Consider the following 15,019-nt stretch of genomic DNA (forward strand, 5'->3'; position numbering starts at 1 on the left):
TCAATCCATCGATGTAGCTCCTTCTTCGAAGTTCAATAGCCAATGAATTTACAAATCAGGGCATGGTCCTTCATATAACAGTTGTATTCCTCCAGCTTGTTGCAGGGGATGACATATCTTGGTTTTTTTTGAGCCCGCGGTAGACATTTCCCTTTCATCCTTTTCTGCCATAAATTGCCCATGACCGGGACGTGGCTTTCCTTCTGATTATGCCTCATTCCACTCCCGCTGTTCTCCCCGGTTACCACATTCTTGAAGGAGGGGATCTCTCCCCCCCCTTCGGCTCTTCCATTTCCTCTCAGTTCCTGTCTCTCCGTTGTTATCTTGGCCCAATAAGTGAAAAAACGCAGCAATCAGGTCTGCCCCTCCTGCCTGATTCTCTTCCTTATCCTGTCGTCTTCAGCCTTGCTCGTGCTGACTCTAACAACGTCCTCTAGTTAGGTCCTTCTGTGGCGGCTCCTGCAAACCCTAGCAGAGCGCATCGCATCCTCCCAATCTTCCTGCCCTGAACAAATTATAACATCCTTTAAGTAAAGTAAATGGAAAATTTCATGGAGAAAATGACTTTAAGATTCTGTTCTTCAGACTCCTTTTTAAAATGATTCCAACAGAAGATTGTAAGTCCCCTTCAAATTTTGTTACAGAAGAGCCAAAAACACTACAACGATTACAGACACTACTTAACAGGGGATGCATACTGAAATAAAATTCAACCTCTCGTGTGTGTTATTTTTCATTATATCGAGAGGTTCATTTTCTCAAAATTTGCAGAGAGCATTTCATTGTTGATTAGCGGAATTTATTAAACATGAAAAACGTTGTAACCTCAGTAAGAAAAAGATTTGAATTACCTTCTGGCTTGAGGGAGGGAATGCCTTTGAGATAAGGTGAGCTGAATACCTGCAAAACACCGCAGAGGTTCAAAAGGATTATAACAAAGCTTTGTAAATTTTATCATTACAGAAGAAGAAACCCTAAATCATCAAATTCTAGAGAAATGTAATCAGAAATAAGAAGTAAAGTAAAGGATTGGATTAAGACCTGATCAATCTTTAAAGAATCTGCTTCAAGAAAACGTGCATCCGCACGAACAATATCTCTAAGTTTGATGCTGATTATGTCACCAAGAACAAGCATTGCTGCATGTTCTTCATTCCATTGTCCATCTTTGAGAACTTGTTACGTTCAAAGTCTTAAGTCATTGACCAAAGAATTTAAAACTGCAGCAGCCATGATCTTAAGAGGATTCTGAACATCCAATTCCATGCCTCCGCTCAAAAACCAGGATAGAAAACTGAAAATATTGGGGCTGCCACTGATACAAAAGATAGTGAACAGACCTTGCTCTTTGGAGCGAGCCAAGTCATCAGTGCTGCAGCAACATTGCCAGCATTGTTTTCCTCTATGAAACTTATGTTTAGATGAGATTTTTATTGCTTGTACAGGTAAGAGAAACATAGGTAAAATAAAACAAAACTTTGGAGCCCAGAAGTTTCATTTGACTTAGTTTATAATGCTATTATAATGAAAAATCATGTCGGTCAACCAACGGTCAGCAATTGATCAATTGCATATAGTCCCAGGGAAGGACTAATAATACCAAATGCATTATGCCATAATTCCATTTTCAAACAACATATATTCATTTTAAAGTCCATATAGTTTGGTGCTATTTATAAAGTCTAGCTTCAAGCATGTTGCAGAATGCATTCGAAGAGACATGTATAAGGACTTTCTAGCCTTGTTTCCTGAGTCGTTACCTACAGTATGCAAGAAACAAAAACTAACATAGCATTCAGCTATAACATAGCAAGGAACAGAAATGACTAGCTGATTCAATATACAGTTTGTCATTTAACTTGAGTAGATAATAAGTGCCAGATACAAAATTATTGCTGATCTGATGTTGCATTTGCTGTATTCAATGATATAAAGCATGATGCAGAATCCGTTCCATTCGAGATAGAGAACAAAAACAGAAACAGTACAAATACAGATGCATAAAGACTTTCTAGCCTTTTTTCATCAACCGTTGCGTTACATATTCTTTGTAAATGAGTCAAAATTGCAAGTCAAATACTTGTATTATAGTAACAGCATAATATGAAGAAACATATTCATATTACTTTTGCATTTGTTGTGGATGTGAAGGCTGCCATGTTCCTGCATTTTGTAATCTGTATAACAAATGGTTAGTTAGAACAAAATGATAACATTGTAAATTGAAGAGAGGACATATTTGAGAGAAAACATGTTAAGGCATATGTTCATGTACCTTCCATTTGTTAGTTGACATGTAATAGCTCACTATCTTCATTGAGTGTAAACTTGCTCTATATTTTGAAGTCACGTAAGATGTAAACAGTGGTAGCTTTCTGTTGCAAATATGTTTCATATGACATTGATTTTAAATCAGGAAGCAAGTCATGTAATAACGGATCCCTGATAATGCACTGGACAAAGTTATTTGTAATGGATTCTATTGTAGCATTTATACAATGCTTGTAGAGGAAAGGGCAATTATCATTGCATTGTGAACAAAAAATTGTTGCATTGGCTATTGCTATGGATGAATTCACTGGGGAGTTACAAATTGCACAAACAGGTTCGAAAGGAGTTGAATATGGATTTGTTGCGATCAGAGTACCTTCGACCTGTTTATAAAACATTCAAGTGTTAATTTACATTATTACATGGCAAATGCAAAGGCAGCAAAAACATTATTATTGCTATACTTACAACATAGGTAGATGTAGTTAGTTTTCTGAGATTGTTGAGTGCATGTGTTAAGTTCAGTCATGAACGTTGACTTCGATGCTCTGAATATTGTTTCTGTTGTGTTTACCTTTTTTGTTAAATTTTTGAAAAGGATGAGCGGAAACTGTCCTTTTTGCAATTGTTTTTCCATTGAAAGGAAAAATTGTTCATATGTGTCAAAGAGTTGCAACTGCAAAACAGAAATTGTTATGTATTGAAAAATACAAAAAGTAATATGCAAATACATTGTTCGTATGCATTGAAAAATTGCAATTGCACTAGACAAATTACAAAAACTATAGACAAATTACAACAACTATGTATTGAAGTGATGCATGTTATCTACTGAAAATTAGGAATAAGTAACATCTGAATACATACAGTTTCATTGTCGTTTTCAGAATCTCCATCTTTGATATGAAGTATGTAATGCAATCCAACTCGTTTGGCAAGTGTAACGACGACAGCAATTGTGCCAATTGCGTACATTTCTTTTTTGTTTGCAAATTTCCTAATGGTTGTATTGGGAATGAAGCAATATTCTTTGCAAACTTCAGGTACAGTTTCTATGACACTTGATTCATTAAGCAATATTATTTTGTCACAATCACCGCGATCATATACAGTTTTAGGCAATATTCTGAAATTTGTAATTGAGATGTTGTTGCCTTGCAAAATTTTGTGTTCATGTCGCTCCACCAAATGTGCAGGTACACTCAACGTTATAGTCATCATTCCTTGAGCATCTGTCAAATCAGCTCGCAATAATTGACGTGATTTGTTTGCTTTATCAAGGAATGCAGTATAGACAACCATTATGTCTCCAACAAATAGCTGCCCAATTTTACGACTATTCAGATCTTCAATTGATACTTTAATTGGCAGTATCTGTTTTTGCCTATTAAAATTGCTTAGTTAGAAATTGCTATAAACATTTGTAGAATATTATGTTTCTCCTAGAGACTGAATAAGTAGAAATAGATTAGAGTTTTGTGTTTCATATGCATACCTTTTTGATGTATCATTTTGTACATTTGTTGAATGAAGTTTGGCTGCAATTGTTTCAGTTGGACTAACACAGGCAAACGCATGGTTCAATATGATGTGGATATTATCACGTGTATTTTGTGATAAGCAATCAATAAAGAAATTGTGATATGTAACCTGTACATGTCTTCTTGCTGCATTGTTTGGGGGGACTTACTACTAGTGCTTTCTTCACTCGTCCAAGATTTTCTAATTTATATACATTTAAATATAGATATGTAAAAAGAGAAGATATATATAGTAAAGATTAATCTGTTATATATACATTTAAATATAGATACGTAAAAAGAGAAGATATATATAGTAAACATTAATATTTTAAATAGAAAATTGCATATTTGTATAGTTGTCATACATACCTTTTCAAAGCAGGTGGTTGGTTTGCCTTTTCTAATTGAGTTATGTGCTCTATTTCTTCAGTTGTTTGTTTTCCTTTTTCAGGATTTATGCTATGTTATAGAGTAGCAACATATATTTAGTTCAATTTGAAAGAGCGTATAGAAGTAAACAGTTAACAAGGAACATTAAAACCATAGAACGATACATATGTAAAGATAGAATGCATATATAGTAGACATTAATATTCTAAATACAAATTGGCATATTTGTATAGTTGTCATGCACATACCCTAGTGAACATTATTATTCTAAATACAAATTAGAATATTTGTAGACTTGTCATAGACATACCTTTGCAAAACAAGTGGTTGGCTTGCCGTTTCTAATTGGCTTATGCATTCTATTTCTTCAATTGTTTCTTTTCGTCTTTGAAGATTTAGGCTATGTTATAGAATAGTAACATATATTTAGTGCAAATTAGTAGTAAAAAGTGAACAAGAACATTAAAACCATAGAACCATAGATATGTAAAAAATAAAAATAGAATGCATATATAGTAAACATTAATATTCTAAATACAAATTAGCATATTTCTGTAGTTCTCATAGACATACCTTTGCAAAACAAGTGGTTGGGTTGCACTTTCTAATTGGCTTATGCATTCTATTTCTTCAATTGTTTCATTTCCTTTTTCAAGATTTATGCTATGTTATAGAATAGTAAGACATATTTAGTGCAAGTCAAAAGAACATATAAAAGTAAAACTTGAACAAGAACAGAAGATCCATAGGAAAGGAAAGGCAAAAAGAATATACTCTGTTTGTTTATGTTGCATGTTGTTGTTCTTTTTTCTTGGTCGTTCTGTTCAATTGAAAAGGGTTTTACTAGCAGAATCTGCATCCATAAATAGATGAGGTCATATCTGCAAATTTATGATAGGATACTTGTGTTGGTTAATTGACAAGGCTGTCTTTGGCATAACTTGCATTGATCGACACAAAACGCCATATATGTAAATGTACAATAGAATGCATAGTATGTAACAGAGGGACAGTAGAGTAATTCTTGGCAAATGTTGGAAAATGTCGCAGGGAATAATTAATAATATTAATATTAATATTAATGTAAACACAGAATAAACAATGACGATTCCATATTTGAATTGCAATATAATTGAATGAGAGAAAAAATATAAATGAGCCAATACAACTTAAATATCTATATTTTTTAAAACAATCACGGAGTAACTCTAGTATAAACCTAGAGTAACTGGACCATAAACGTAGACAATGCAAAAATTAAAAGCCTAACAAATTGACAAAAAGCAATGAATAGAAAAATTGACAAAAAGCAATTAGTAGAATAATGTCGTACCTGCAATGAAGCCAAGGGTTCAAATTCCTTCTCGTGTAGACCATATTCATGCACAACACAGCCTGTACGAGTACCATGAGAAAATGTGCAAATGACGAAATTGGTTATCATAGCTGAAGGACAAGAGATATTGTATCATGGTCAGACCAATATGTATCCAATACGAAAATTGTATATTTTATATTAGCTAGATTTGCCCAAACATGGTCAATCAATGATTTGTGCATGCTATTAGTTTTGTCAACTAGGAAATGCACATTGTAGTTTTTGCATGTAGGTTTCTAGCTGCTTTGTTTTTTGATTGCAATGTACCATATCAATATTGAAGTCCCCTAATATAACTATGATATTGTTTAGATCTGAGTGGTACAAAGCTTTTGCAATGACATTGAGGATATTGTTCAGGTTTGCACGTGGCGATGCATATATATTGAGTATTGCAATTTGTAATGTGTGAACTTTTATTTTTGCGAGCAATGCTTCTACAAAGCAGTCTTCAAAATGGGTATGTTCAAGGATAATGATATTTTTCTTTATCAATATCATTACTCCATGCTTAATGCAACTTGAGATGCAATTGAAACTTTTGAAGCATTCATTTTCCATACACAGCAACATATGTGTTTCTTGTAAGCACAAGATATCAGATTGCATTGTGTCATAGTCATTGCATATATCAGCAAGATGCGCATGAAGATTGTGAGTGTTCAATGAAAGAATAAAGATGGATCGCAATGATTGTATTGATGAAGAGTCATATTCTAATTGCCATTTTGCAGTGGTTTCCAAACGTTGCATCTCACAATTTACTTTTTGCTTGACCTTGAAATTATTATGTTTAAGAGGATTAAGCAAATACAATGATTCTATGTTTTTGACACGTGATAGTGCTGTGTATACTAGGCCATGCACTTGTACTCCAGTAGGGTCGAATGCAACCCTATCCAAGGTTAAGCCTTGTGATCTATGTATTGTGCGTGCACATGCAAGTTGAATTGGAAATTGTTTTCGTATTTTCAATGGCGCCATCTTTGATGTCATAGGCATTGCTTTTGATATTCGCAATATTGGTGTCCAATCATATGCTATCTCTGAAGTATACAAATGAGCTAGTTTTCTAGATTGTCGATGACCAATATTAGGGTCATGGAACTTAATCCATAGAACATCGACGTTATCTGTATGGGTATATGCTTTAACTATTCCATCTGCACCATTCACTAGCCCATCTGGTGCATCATAATTGCAAGCATACATTTCAACTAACATGTTCAACTTTATCAAAAGCTGCGGTGGCAAAACAGCTGTATGTTGATGAGTTGGGAAATTGTCGTTATTCTTCTCATTTTCGTCAATTGCATTAATTAAAATTTCTTTGCCAGGCATCAGCATCAACATTTTCTTGTTATGCATTGCAACATCTTTGTTTTTGTAAAATAAATAGGGAAATGTTGGATCATTTGGTACAGGGCGCATGCAACTTGTATTCATGTATGTTATATTGTCAGATGTTTGACAATTTGTTTGCATTCTATTTAACACTGATATGAATCTCTTATTTGTTTGTCGCATCGTCATATGCAATTGGAAGCACTTGACATTATCCTTCCAGAAATCATGTGTTATTGTTTGATTGTTGATTGTTGGTTGTTCAAAAATAAGAGAGTCTTGAATAGGTTGTGCTTGATAGAAATCACCACAAAAGATCATGTCAATGTTCCCGAAGTATTTCGTCTGGACATGTTTTATGTTTCTGAGTCTATTGTCAATAGAATATAAGAACCGACTTCCAATCATCGAGACCTCATCTATGAAAGCTACTTGCAATTCTTGATATAGCTTTGACAAGTTGTCCAATACTTCTTTGCTTAGTGAAAACAGTTGAGACTTGTTAAAAGGCATTAGCAATGCAGAATGGATTGTTGTTCCACCTGCATTATATGCAGCTTTTACTATGTATGCTAATATTAGACCTTTTGGTTTCATAGGATCAGTTGTCTTTTGTGAATCATAAATTCGTATAAGCATTTGGAAAATCGCTTTTGCTGTGAGCGTTTTACCTACACCTGCTCCACCTGTAATAAAAAGGTAAATTGGTTCCTTCGGTTTTTTTTTTTTTTTAATTGCAATGTATTTTACAATTGCTTGTTGCTCTTTGTTCAAGATTCTTCTAAGTTTGTAATATTCATTGTTCTCCATTAAAAATGGATGGGCAGTAATTTGAAATCCAAGATTGATTTTTTTCTTCATTTTAGATTGTTTTGGAAATTGCAAGTCCGATTGCAAATCATATTCCTCATAATGGGAATTGTTCTCTTGGTTTTGCATATTCATTTGATTACTATTCAAAGAACTAATTTGCTCATTTGTTGCAGTTTCTAAATCACCCCATGTTGGATTGATGTTATATGTAAATTTGGCTTCATTGACTTGGATTGTTTTTTCATGTAATGTATATGCAGAGAGCCATGTAGGCAATTCTTGTTTCAACGTATCTTCACAATTTTCAAATGGCATATATAACAATAATTTCTCTCGACAAAAATTTTCAATATCATTGTGTTTGTTATATTTGACAAATCGTATAACATTTGGTTTTTTCCTTTTAGATATGGGTCTGCCATCTTTCTTGTAATTTGATACAAATTCTGCAAGGCAGATTTTGCTAATGGAACTTGGTCGTCCAATGTAGTAGTCAACAATGGAATGGCACATAACATCTTCCGAATCATCAGGTTCTTGTTTCAAAAGAATAGGCGGTTTAAGCATAAATGTGCGTTCATCGACTGGAGACGTGTTTACAAATATACATTCCCTTGAACTAGAATTCAATGGCAATGAAAGTGCTATATGCACTGCTTGTTGAGCTGACATTTGCTGTAGATTGAGTAATGTATTTCCGAGTTTACGAATCATTTGCATAGCGTCAATTTCATGTTTCTGATGCTCTTTGCGTATTCTTCTAAATGCATTTGTCATAGACTTGTCAATTTTGGTCATATATGAACTACAATATGACGCTGCAGCATATGCATTTAGCACAAACTGTGCATTTGTATTTGCATTCCATAAACTAGGCATAGCCTTTGCAAAACTGTTATTCCAAATGTGAGAAGGTTTTCGTCTTAGGAAAATTGTTGGTTGCTTTATTGTATGTTCTAATAGTTCTATGTACTCATTTTCTAGTAGCCCTATTTCTAGGAGGAAACTGTCATGTGTTATTGAATCATTGTAGTTTGTTTCCTCCAAGAATGCAAAGAACGATATTGATTTCTCTATGATTTTTTTATTTTCTGCATTGGTTGGTTCAATGATCATTGTTGATTTCATTGGTGGCATGGGGAAGTTGTATCTGCAATTTGAATTTTTTCGCTTCTTACAACTTCTTGTATGGTGATGTTTATGCAATTTAGCAACATCTGGCTCCAAATGATCTGTATTACAACTGATGTAATTGTCAAGAAACTTCTCAATTTCTGAATTGCTTTCTTTTCCATATATTGGAGCATTCTCTATCCATAATAGTCCATGTTCATGTTCAGTTCCTCTATTTTGGAATTCTGTTACGAAATAGTAATCAGATACTTTGCCAAAGAATGTAGTATCTTGACATATCAGTTGCTTTATAGCATTAATTCTATGTCTATAGTATTGGCTACATGTGACTGGATACTTTCTTATAAGGTAGTCAATGTCATCATCCTCTAATATGTCAATAGCATTTTTATTTGCTTTATTTCTAAACAATATGACGAGTGTATCTACTAATGGTTTCCATCGATGTTCTGCACTTGTGAATGTCACAAAGAAAGTTGGAGGCCCTAGTTGTCGTATCATTGCAAATATGTTTTTCCTAATTTGTTCCAAATGGTCAGAAGATATGTGAATGTTTTTGAAATCTATGTATCCAATGTCAGACTTCAATAACTTTTCCAAATTTGCTCGATACTTGACATCTTTTGCCAATATTTTCCTGCCTTTTAGTTGCCCTTTTCTTATTCGCACCCATATGCAAGAAAGCACTTTATCAATTATTATTCGCATTGTCTTGAAAAACAAATTTGTTGTATGATATTGGAAGTCACCACTTGCTTGTAACAATTCCCATTGCACAATTTTTTGGTAACTAAACCTATTTGTGATGTCATGATCACGTGCATTGCCATAAAATAATGTTGGAAAGTTCATTTCTTCTGCATATTTGTCCTTGAAAATGCCTAATGGTCGTTGTCCTTTAGTAGGTGCCAATTCAATAATCCTGTCTTGCAAATCGTAGATGCGTTGTGATTCTATTAATCCATGTACCAATGTTTCAGTAGCTGTCTCATTATTTGCATCACTATCTGTATCACTTTCATTGTCACTGTTTGAATTTTCTACAATGTATTCATTATTCTCTTGTAAAACATGGGCCCAATTCTCATTTATACAAATGTTGCTATCTTTATAAAGACTTCTAGAACATAGTTCGTTCAATGCTTTCATGACAATAATTGGACGTACTTTACCTGTTTGGTATGCATTTTTGTATTGCAATCGTCTTTTCAATGCAACTGCAATTGTCATTGTATCATTTAGATATTGTGGCAATGCTTTTTGCACAATGTCCATATGAACTGGTACATTGATAATTGATCCTGTTAAGCCAATTTGTGATCGTCTATGTCCCCATTGTCTGATTTGTGCAAATGCAATTCTCAATGACACAAGTCTTTCTTCTAGGTCTGAAAGTATATTTACAGTTGGCAATGAAATGTTACGTCTTATTTGTTCAAGTGTTACAAATTGTGGTAGCTTTCCATTCTCGAGCGCTTTCTTGCAAGAAACACATATGTTTTCATTGCTAAAGGTCCTATTGTTCAATGTCAAATTCATATGCTTTTCTTGCAAATCTGTACTGAAGAATCTAGTATTTTTTGCAAAATGCAATTTGTTGCAAACTGCACATGTATTCCTAGGCGTGTCTTCGACTTTTTCCATATAAATTTGTATTGCATTTTTCTTGCTTGTAATTCTTGACTTCTTATTAGAAAATCGTTTTTTGCATTTGTCATTGCATTTGCATTTTGTACGTATGAATTGCTTTAGCTTGTGATAATTCAACCTACAATCCTTAGTTGGTTGCATTTGATCTAAATGGCATGCTATCTCAAATGCAATATTATTGCTAAAATGTACTTGAGATATGCATTGCTCTTTTTCTACTATATGCTTATGACGCAATTGATTAGAAACGTCATTTGCTTCGATGTCCAGTTCTTGAGAATTGTGAACATATTCTTGTATCATGTGTTTTGTACGTATGAATTGCTTTAGCTTGTGATAATTCAGCCTACAATCCTTAGTTGGTTGCATTTGATCTAAATGGCATGCTATCTCAAATGCAATATTATTGCTAAAATGTACTTGAGATATGCATTGCTCTTTTTCTACTATATGTTTATGATGCAATTGACTAGAAACGTCATTTGCTTCGATGTCCAGTTCTTGAGAATTGTGAACATATTGTTGTATCATTGCGTGGTAGTGAATATGTGATGTATTTGTCATGAATGACAAGATGTTAACAATATCATTGCATCTCGAATAAGCGGAACTGTAATTGACAAAGTTATTAGCAACAGAGGACCATACTTGGATATTGACTTTGAATATGACAGATATCCATTGTAGACAAAATGGTCCGCCTTCCACTTGTCCTTTTTCATATGGCATTGCCATATTTATCAAATACTGTTGCCAGTTGCTATTCATTGTACAGCGTAGCGCATCAACTACTAGGTATTGCTCTAAACAATGCAATGCCTCTTGATTCTTATGCATAAGTGCATTGCAAAAAGATTGCACAATGTAAAGTCGCAAAGACTCTGCATTGAATTTTGTTGCTACTAAATAGCAAATTGCATTAAAGAGACTGTCACCACAATTAGATGTCACTTGCTTTGCAATTTTTAGTCCATTTAAAAGCATATTATTTGCAATTTGCATCCAATGGCTTTCAATATCTTTGCAAATAGGTGACAGGTAGATATTAGACTGGTTGGAAATGCAAATTGGAAACTTTTGGTAAACCAATGGTTCATAATGACCACTGACAGGATTTGCATCATGAAAGAGAATGCAATATGGAATTGCATTTTCATGTTGATTAAAGAGCAAATATCTCGTTTTTCTTGTCAATGACCAAACTGCAATTGATATATCTAGCCATTTAGCTAACCAACGTATACAAAAGGTATCACCCCATAAACCTCTGTTAGACTCCTTTATATTTGTAGATGCAGAATAACGCATTTTATGAAGATATGTACCAATATCATTAACACCATGTAACTCGTATAGGAAATCAGGTGCTAGTTCATACTGATATGACTGCATTGCTTCAACGTCATTGTTCTTTAAGCAAAAAAGAAAGTGGTCTATTAACCCATTTCGCAATTCATTTGAAGTATAACGAAAATGTAGAAGCATTTCGAATGAGTCAAATAGACAATCTCCTACAGTATATGAAAATGCATTTAGTCTAAAAATACCATTTCTTTTTAATACAATATCAATGTTCTCAGGAAAAATGCATTGCAATTTGAATTTGTAATTGTCAACATCTATTATTTCTTCCATCATTTGCAATTGCTTACCAGAGTTGCCTTTTGCAATTGTCTTGTACAGCTTTGCAAAAAATATTGATGAAGTTAGCAAAAACTGAACATGATTGTTTTGAACAAAATGTATGTATATTAAAAAAATAGGCTATTGCATTATGTTGCTAAACAAATATCAAATTTCTACCAAGAAGCCATATTTATAAATAACAAAGAAGTTGGAAATGGAAACAATGCAAAGACATAATGAAAAACAGGAGCATAATTTTAAGAATATTTGTGCAAGTTAACAAAAGCAAGGAATGGAAAGACAAAATGAAGTTAACAAAAGGAAGCAATGGGAAGACAAAATGAAAAAATGCAGCATAAGTTTAAGAATATTTTTGAAAGTTAACATCATTGTCAATTGCATTTGTGAAATAAAATAACTGCGAGGCTATTTCAAGGTAAAAATTTTGCTGCTATTCGATATCAGAGTATGGTTATAGTATATGGATCTAAACAGAATTCAAGGGTCAAGGAACCCAAACAAGCCATTGAGAACCAGATACGAGTAGTGCATAAGCGTAGTTCCATAAGGCTTGTCAAGAAGATCCATTATTATGTGATGCTGGAGGTATGATTCATATAAATGATGAACATGTAATATGTTCAAAGGATAGCTTTGGCAAGCACAGCAACAATCTGCTTAAGCAAATTGTCCAAAGACTGTTGCCAATTGTGGCACGTGAAAAAAGATGCCCAAAAATTACAGCTCTTTGATGATTCACAAATTGTGGTGAATTGGATGAATGGAACAAATTCATTGGATAATTATAAATTTCACCGTATATTTGAGCAGATTCAACTTGCTTGAACAGAGTATTTAACACATTATCTTTTAACATGTCTACAAAGACAGGAACATGGAAACTGATGGACTGTCAAAAGCTAGATTACACTTGGTAGCACGACCTTGGATCATTCAAGAGAAAGTGCAAGGGTGGCTCATGGAATGTCTTGACATAGTTTTGATATAATCATGGGACTGTTTAAATGTGAATATCTATATCTATATTTTTTTATGGCACTGTTTATGAACATATCTAGGACCTAATTTTTTATGACACAAAACTGGTTTCAAATCTGCAATATATGTCAGAATGACCATGATAGGGCTGTCATATTCACATTTTTGAAAACTGTTTATGAAGCTATCTTCTCAACCATACTTTTATCAGTTCCTATGCTTACGGATATCTCTATATCTATATTTTTTTATGGGACTGTTTATGGACATATCTAGGAGCTAATTTCTTATGAGACAAAACTGGCTTCAAAGCTCTGATATATGTTAGAATGACTATGATAGGGCTGTCATATTGACATTTTTGAAAACTGTTTATGAAGCAAGATATGTTGCCAGCAATACTTTTATCACTTCCTATGCTTAAGGATATCTGTGAAATGCAAAAACATATATAGTAAGTGTAATTTTGTTTTCATCATAGAATTATTTTTTCTCTTTGAGGAGAATAAGGTAGTTGAACATGATATTAGAATCAATTTGGTTATAACTAGCTAACATGAGATTTTAATCTAAGGTTTAAATAGAAAAAATGTCTTGATACATCACTATACGGAGCTAGTTGGATGCTAAGAAATTGACAAAAAGCAATTAGCAGAATAACGCCGTACCTGCAACGAAGCCAAGGGTTCGAATTGCTTCTCGTCTAGACCATATTCATGCACAACACAGCATGTACGAGTACATAAGAAAATATGCAAATGACGAAATTGGTTAACTAAGTCTCCAGAACTGTCTGGAAAAATACTTGCAGGTCTTTATTCCTCTCTCGAAACCATAATACATTCCATTAATAAAAAGGCAATATGAAACACATACATAAATACTTGCAGGTCTTTATTTCTTTCTCCAAACCACAATACATTCCATTAAAAACCCAATATGCGCCACAAACAGTACAAACAGTTCAAAAACCGCAGTTTATTTAGATCTTCATGTGCAAAAACACTTCAAACTACAAAAGACTGGCGCTCAATCTGTACCAAGAATCACAGCTTCACCCAGGTCATCTCGGCCCAAATGACAACGAAGTCACATGCTGGTCGAAACTGACATTTACAGAAGTTTCCATAAAACCCATGCAGCTAAGAGAAACCCTCAGTATCACGGAAAAGCTTATAATTTTCGCAAAGGAAACATTTCATCCAATATATAAACAACAGCAAACGAAGAACATCTAGCACCAGTATAGCAAACCTTCAATTCAGCAGTTCTTAACAAAGCAAATGAACTTAACAGAGTTCTTAACAAAGCAACCTTCCGCTCTAGGAGTAATGTCAGAGTCGAATATTCATACATCCATAACAGAATTACAAACTTAAAATAACATTATGCACCAAAGTAAGCATACACATAAATTATACAAGCGAAAAACCTTGAATACACGCCTAAGGAACAGCAGTCTGCTCAAGCCTCACAACTCGTGAAACCAGACCCTCGAATTTAACACAGTAACACATTCCACTAATAACAATACATTCCATCAATAAAAAAAAGGCAATATGCGGCACATAAATACATAAATACTTGCAGGTCTTTATTTCTTTCTCCAAACCACAATACATTCCATTAAAAACCCAATATGCGGCACAAACAGTTCAAAAACCCCAATTTATTTAGATCTTCATGTGCAAAAACAGTTCAAAGTACAAAAGACTGTTGCTCAATCTGTACCAAGAATCACATCTTCACCCAGGTCGTCTCGGCCCAAATGATAAGGAAGTCAGATCGTGGTCCAAACCGACATTTACGCAAATTTCCATAAAACCCATGCAGGTAACAAAAACCCTTAGTATCAGGGAAAAGCTTATAATTTTCGCAAAGGAAGCATTTG

The sequence above is a fragment of the Pinus tabuliformis genome, chromosome 9, assembly GCF_031772625.1.
Source record: "Pinus tabuliformis cultivar Carrire ecotype Pingquan chromosome 9, CPIR1, whole genome shotgun sequence".
In the NCBI taxonomy this organism is placed as follows: domain Eukaryota; kingdom Viridiplantae; phylum Streptophyta; class Pinopsida; order Pinales; family Pinaceae; genus Pinus; species Pinus tabuliformis.